Source organism: Argentina silus (assembly GCF_951799395.1).
Source record: "Argentina silus genome assembly, chromosome: 11".
Classification (NCBI taxonomy): Eukaryota; Metazoa; Chordata; class Actinopteri; order Argentiniformes; family Argentinidae; genus Argentina; species Argentina silus.
The window spans coordinates 15,814,080-15,821,579 of record NC_139665.1 but is presented as its reverse complement, the minus strand read 5'-3'; the positions used below and the strand labels follow the sequence as shown (position 1 = coordinate 15,821,579).

The 7,500-nt window shown below is 43.1% G+C and overlaps 1 protein-coding gene across 1 annotated transcript in view; it reads left to right on the top strand.

The window, feature by feature from the left end:
* LOC310812434 (RNA-binding motif, single-stranded-interacting protein 3-like) overlaps window positions 1-7,500 on the top strand; it is a gene marked incomplete at its 3' end in the record, with an annotated part of 165,207 nt that overhangs the window by 65,285 nt on the left and 92,422 nt on the right.

The following is a 7,500-nucleotide window of genomic DNA, read 5'->3' as shown; positions in this document are numbered from 1 at the left end:
GGCGTTCCTCTTGAACAAGTTACAGCTGCAGGAAAAAGAGCTGAGGGCGCGGGAGGAGGAGAGGAAAGGCGGGCTTTGTCCTTGTCGTAATTTTAATGTTTGTCTCTGCATTGCTGGAGATTTATTTTCGGAAAGGCCTCTTGGTTTTCATTGATCTGTCTTTGTTCAAATATTTACTCTGTCTCCCTCATCTCAAAGCAGTCGGCCCTGGTGGCTGATGTGGATTTATGTTGCGGCTTATTATAAACTGCGTCAACGACTGAGCAAGAACAGGACGCTAAACAAAATGGCAACTGTATACTGGTTTATACCTCCACAACCCCAAGCTTCGCTTCATGAGTTATATGCCATTTAGCTGACGCTTTTATCCAAAGCGACTTACACTGCAGTGAGTACATACATTTTTCAGTATATATGGTCCCAGGAGGAATCAAACCCCCAACCTAAGCGTTGTTAGCGCCATGCTCTACCAACTGAGCCACAGAGGACCACAGAGCTTCCTTCTTATTCTCACCTTTTACCGTCACGTAACCAGCAACTCTTCTCAAAACATGTCTGTTGACGTTCAAAACTATCGCTTCAACCAATCGACTGAGCATGTCTGTTGACGTTGTATTGTATGACCTAAACCCATCAGTTGAGTGCCGTGGGGCAGGCCTTAGAGACCATAATGTTGTTGTCCACTCTCTTGCTCTTAAACAGCCAAGCAACAGCATAATGTACATAAACAAATGCAGTTGCTATTTTGATAGTGGTTAATGCTGTTGACATGGCCAATGTGTGTTGTGTGTGTGTATGTGTGTGTGTGTGTGTGTGTGTGTGTATGTGTGTGTGTGTGTGTGTGTGTGTGTGTGTGTGTGTCTGTGTGTGTGTGTGTGTGTGTGTGTGTGTGTGTGTGTGTGTGTGTGTGTGTGTGTGTGTGTGTGTCTGTGTGTGTGTGCGTGTGTGTGTGTGTGTGTGTCTGTGTCTGTGTGTGTGTGTGTGTGTGTGTGTCTGTGTGTGTGTGTGTGTGTGTCTGCGTGTGTCTGCGTGTGTCTGCGTGTGTCTGCGTGTGTCACGATGGGTTCTGCTGTGTGTTTGTGTCGTGTCAAATCTTTCTACGTCTCTATTGTCTACTGTGTTTTGCCGGAGGATCCATCTTAACAAGCTCTTGACAAGTAATTAACACCCTTCAGGTCTCTTTCCTCTCTCAAGAGCTCTCAAGATGCACCAGGCATATCAGGGTTACACTATTAAGCTAACAAGCCAAATGTAGTTAATACTGTGTTTCAGAGTGGCAATTAAACAGTGCAGACCAGGTCTCTCTCTGTGCTTAGTATGTGTTTCTAGAAACTCTCTTGGATAAAATTAACACCAGTTACTGTGAGGTAGTCTTAGATTTGCTCATGTTTTCTTCAATAATTAGTTGCTAATGTCATGTCTAATATAATATATAAAGGCTGCTTCATGTCTTTTAGATCAGGAAAGCTGTAGAGACAAGACTGGCGCATCGAATTCTCTCTCATCCAAACGGAAAGCAGTTTGAACACTCTTGAGCTGTATGATCTAACTAGAGTTAACGCTCTCTCTCTCTCTCTCTCTCTCTCTCTCTCTGTGTCTCTTTCTCTCTCTCTCTCTCTCTCTCTCTCTCTCTCTCTCTCTCTCTGTGTCTCTTTCTCTTTCTCTCTCTCTCTCTCTCTCTCTCTCTCTGTGTCTCTTTCTCTTTCTCTCTCTCTCTCTCTCTCTCTCTCTCTCTCTCTCTCTCTCTCTCTCTCTCTCAGTAACTGGATATTTACAGTTCCTTCTTTACACAAGATAGTTAAGACTTAATGAATCAACAGTATTTAGTCTAGAAATCACATCTGAGCACTAACTAGGTTTGCTGTCAAATGTACTAATCAGGTTTCACAATCAGGATGTCCATACGGCAGCTTACTAGTGTGTAACATGTTCAATAACATTTACTGCACAGGGAGAACGATTGTATCCCAGAAACGTAGATATTCTAGCTTTTTTTATTCAGTTGGGCCGTCATCGTAAACTTGGACTCAATATAGCCGCCATATGGTGTTGCAACATATACTATGAGTTACCCCTGAGGATGGAGAGAAGGAAGGAAGGAAGGAAGGATTAAAGGATTAAATCCCAGATATGAACATATATCTCAGTATTTGAATAGTGAAGATGGTAATATCATCTGTATTGGCCCTGGTTGACTACAGACCTGGGGGAAATAGTCTGGAGCATGAGCTTGAGCCTGTCTGCAGTACCAGATGGCAGTGGTTCGCACTTTTGGGACTATGCAAAAACAATCAATCACAGCAAAGTATTTGAAATTATTGCAATGACTACTGAACAAGTTGAACCCCCAACTCACTAGTACTGACATGTACAATAACATATGTATATCAGTGTGGTCCTCTGTGGCTCAGTTGGTAGAGCATGGCGCTAACAACTGCTTAGGTTGTGGGTTTGATTCCCGCTGGGACCATATATACTGAAATATATGCACTCACTGCAATGTAAGTCACTTTGGATAAGCTAAATGGCATATATTATTATATTATGGAGGCTGGTGGAGGTAGAAATCGGAGGATGATACCATTCCTCATTCCATTCCACACATTACAATGACCCGTCCTCCGATTCCTACCCCCACCAGCCTCCACTGCTGTGCATGGTATCTAAGCGACACTCTACAGTTACATTGAGCTGTAGTCGTGCTCAGTGCTGCAGCATGGTGGAGTCATGATAGACATAGACAATCTGTCACTCTATGGGTCTGATCAATGTGCCTATTCTGCTGTTAGGGGAAGCAGGCTATGACTAATGAAGGATGACAGTACACCAAGTATACAGCGGTACATTTCATCAGCGTGTTTTTTTTTTTTTACAATCTGTTTCACTGAAAAGGGAATATTTGGAAGCTTCTCATCAAAGAGGTGCTATTTGGAACTGCTTTGCCTTTCTCCTTCCACAGTTTGAATGTGATACAGTTAGAATCAAACAAGAACCAACAACAACACCACCATAACACATTGGTTAACATAAAGAACCAACAAACTTGCTACATTGCTCCTTCCTGTTGCTAGGGAATTGTGGGTAATTGTGCATTGTGTTACATTATCTCAGTAAATGATGGACCTGTGATGTTGGTTCGTGTTTAGAAGATACCGCAATACAAGTGATACACCTCCTAACACAAGCAGTTTAATGAATCCCAGAGAAAATAAAGACAAACATATGATATTCATAGGTGACTCTGAAAACACATTACATTACAGTAGGTTTGATGGTACTGTATGTGTTATTTTCTGACATTGCCCACCACAGTGTCCTGTATGGCTAAATTAATCTGGCATTCTCTGCCCCACATTGGCCATGTGCCTTCTTCCCTGGCACCCAGGCCCCCTGCCTTCAGCGCTGGGACTGCAGCTCAGAGACAAGGACACTTTATACCTGGGAGAAAACAACAAGAAATACAAGGCAGCCAATGGGGCGCTTCAGCCAGAGATGAAGCCCCCATAAATCCATGTTGCAGGGTTGATAAGTTAATTGCCTGCTTTACTATCTCGCCTCCAGTGTCTAATATAAAACAGCGCTCCACAAGAGTTATTTTACAACAAATGGGTATTGTCCCCCAAGCGTAGTTGACAGGTTGACACTGAATGTGTGTACTAGGTACGGTAAAAGTGTGTGTTATGTACTGTATGTAGTCGTAGGCTAATGTTATGTGTGTGTGTGTGTGTGTGTGTGCGTGTGTGCGTGTGTGTGTGTGTGTGTGTGTGTGCGTGTGTGTGTGCGTGTGCGTGTGCGTGTGTGTGTGTGCGTGTGTGTGCGCGTGTGTGAGAGCACATAGTACTGCATACATGGGCTGGGTGTGTAGGAGAAGTGGTGGCCGTGTGATATGTCAGCTCCCTGCTGTTTACACCTTGATGGAAGTGATGTGGTCAGAGATCTCCGACCCAAAGATAACATTTTCATACATCACATTAAAGTATGCTACGCAGATGTTCCTCTGCGTGATCCTTTAACCAAGATGTATTTATTCTCCTCTGTTTACACACACACATGCGCACACACACACACACACACACACACACACACACACACACACACACACACACACACACACACACACACACACACACACTGCTGGTTTAGTGGCCAGCAGCCACAAGACAGGCTTTGGGAGACTTGGTTGTATTTATCACCAGTCACCCAGAGCAGGATAGATGGGGAGGAATGCAGGCCTAGCGTGGATGAGGCTTCTCTCATCTGGGTTTGGACCAGGACCAAGCATGGGCTTGGCTCGGCTACAGCTAGCCCAGAATGCCACCTCGCTATTTCAAACCCCTACACCGCCTCAGTGTTTGCACAGCTCACCACCGCCAAGCGAAACCATCGCCACCCTCCCCGCCGGCTAAAAAGGCAGGGTAAACCTCAAGACGTACTAAATGCATCTTTAAAATCGCCTGTTTAACATGTCAAAGGTTCCTGTGTTCCTTCTCGTTCGGGGAGGGATCAATGTTGAGTAAACAGCTTATTCTAGCTTTTTTTTTTTTTTTTTACCAGAATCCTTCAGCGTCGTTTTAAGCCTGAAGTTTTAATGCATCCATGAGCTAGTTATAGAGGGATGTGGTGATGGTGGAAAGAACAGGGTCACTTCTATAAAACGACTCCTAGAGCCGTGAGGCTGACTCACATCAACCCTCTGGCCAAACAAGTGTAACGGGGGTGGTTCAGAGACATCATCATCTCAGGCGGACTAAACACTTATTCAAAGCTAATTCCCAGGCTTAAGCTTTGTGGGCTTTGAATTGTGGTGCACAGGAGACCCCAGGCTCGAAACCCCCGCGGTCACACAAGCTCCTCACTGCTTGTATATGCATATCTTTATATCCTTATATCATATTCAGTTGAATATTCAGCTGAATGATGAATATAATATCATATCTTAACCCTCAAGTGACTTTAACTTACATGACCATTTTGGCACAATGGATTGGTTTAGAGTACATTTGAGAATAATATGTCGTATTCCTAGGAGTACCAATATGTATCCATCTCCTCTACACATAATGACTTACATACATGCAAATCGTTCTAATGATATCCATGTGACTAACCACGGTACTTAATCATCTGTGTGGAACAAAGGTTCACAGAACACAAAAATGTAAACAATTCCATGTAACTATTACTCCATTGTATAACTCCTCTGTGATTCTGCCATATTCATTATTCATGCTTATGATATTATTCCAGAGTATGTCAGCAATGCTTAACGAGATCATTAGAGCCAGTGGCTGAATTATTCAAATGAGAAAGACATATCAAAATGGTGGGGAAATACCCCAAACAGTCCCCACTATTAGGGAGATAAGGTATGTTAATTTCCCGGCCGTAATTAGGATTAACATAATTTGATAGTGGGAATGCATAAAATGCATGGACGGATGATTGATACATCGATATGTGAATTGTAATAAGTCTCTTATCTGGTTTCATGGATATTGTAGGTAGCTTAGCCTGAAGTGGCGCCCCGCTCACCTCAGGGGATATCAGCCGCGGTGTAGGAGCACCTCCATCCTAAACTGACAATTCTGTCTTTATCTCGGCGCCGCTGGTTAGAGCGTGCTCCAGGAAATGCGATATGACAGTTCATGTTCTCTTTATTCCACTTACGTTTGTGTGTGTGTGTGTGTGTATTTGTATGTGTGTGTGTGTGTGTGTGTGTGTGTGTGTGTGTGTGTGTCAGTGTGTGTGTGTCAGTGTGTGTGTGTCTATGTGTGTGATTATGTGTGTGTGTCTGTATGTGTGTGTGTGTGTGTCTGTGCGTGTGCGTGCGTGCGTGCGTGCGTGAGAGTGTGTCTGCAGAGTATCAGACAAGGTGCATGTATCAATCACGTTGAGCAGGCTTTAAATGACAGGTATTGATGTTGTGTTTGTGTACAGCCAGGAAGTGTTGGAGACCTCCAAAGGATGTCTTCTCTCCTCCCCCACCTTTATGTGTGTCATTCTACAACCCCCTCATTAGCAGTACACTGTTATGCATGCACCTTCTCATACAGTGCCTTCTGAAAGTATTCAGACCCCTTCACTTTTTCCACATTTTGTTGTGTTATAGACTCAATTTAAAATGGATTAAGTTAAAATAATTTGCCGTCAATCCACACACAACACTCCAGAATGACAAAGTGAAAACAGGTTTTTAGAAATGTATTATTTATTTCAGTAAATTTATAAAAATTGAAATAGATAAATACCTCATGTACATAAGTATTCAGACCCTTTGCTATGACACTCTTGAAATTACCTAAAATGCAAAAATGTCATCAACAAATCACTCAATAAGTTGAATTGAGTCCTTCTTAATGCAAGGATAATAGTTCATGTAATTTTGGAAATAATATCTTTGTTTTTATAGGGTCTCTAATTTGCATAGGAATCAATTACAATTTGTATAATTTTACCACTTACTTTTGCTGAATGTACATACTTTCTGCTAAATGACTAAAATGTCAATGTAAAAATGTAAAAGGTTTTAAATCAACTCTGTTTCACCTCCAGCTCTTAGTTTCTTACAATTAAACATCCATCAACCTTTTCCTGCCACGTTTAACCACCAGCCAGACGTTCATCAGAGGCTCAATTCCTCTCCGCCACAGGTTATGATTTTGCCATTATTTCACGCTTGTTCATCGAATTGGTAAATTCCACGCAAACACGCGCGCACACACACACACACACACACACACACACACACACACACACACCCCACACACGCACACACACACACACACACATGCACACACACACACACACACACACACACTCACACACACACACACACACACACACACACACACCAGTGAGGCCCCACCAGTTCTCCCCATTATGCCTTTCTAATTACACTTTGGTTGTTAAATAGTGGATCAGAGGCCGCCATTGACTGCTTTTAATCCGCCACCACATTTTAATTAACACCAACGCGACCCCGCCGACGATACATCCCCGGGAACGCCGGGATCACAATAACTCAAAAATCACCACCACACAGTTCTCTTTCTCCGCCTTTTCTACACTGATGAGTTTCCAGAAGGGGTTTTGACAAAAAGGAGAAAGAGAGAGAGAGAGAGAGAGAGAGAGAAAGACTGAGAGAGAGAGAGAGAGAGAGAGAGAGAGAGAGAGAGAGAGAGAAAGAAACAGAGAGAAAAACGGCACTCCTACGCTCGGCTGTCAGCCTTTGAAAGATTTGTTACTAGGGAGGGAATTAAGACGCCTGTGAAATGTCTCCCAGCTAATGGGGCTGGTAGTGACGGTGATGATGGCCAACATCAGACACCAGGCTTTTGAAACATCCAGGGTTGAAAGGTTAGGCATTCTGCGGGGATTCCTTGAGCAATTAACACATTTTTGTATAGAGGATGAAAAAGCAGGATTTTTGAACAAAGAATAAGTGTGATGGTGAATGTGCTGTCCTGTAAATGAAGATTAATCTGATTCATTGCTCTTTTA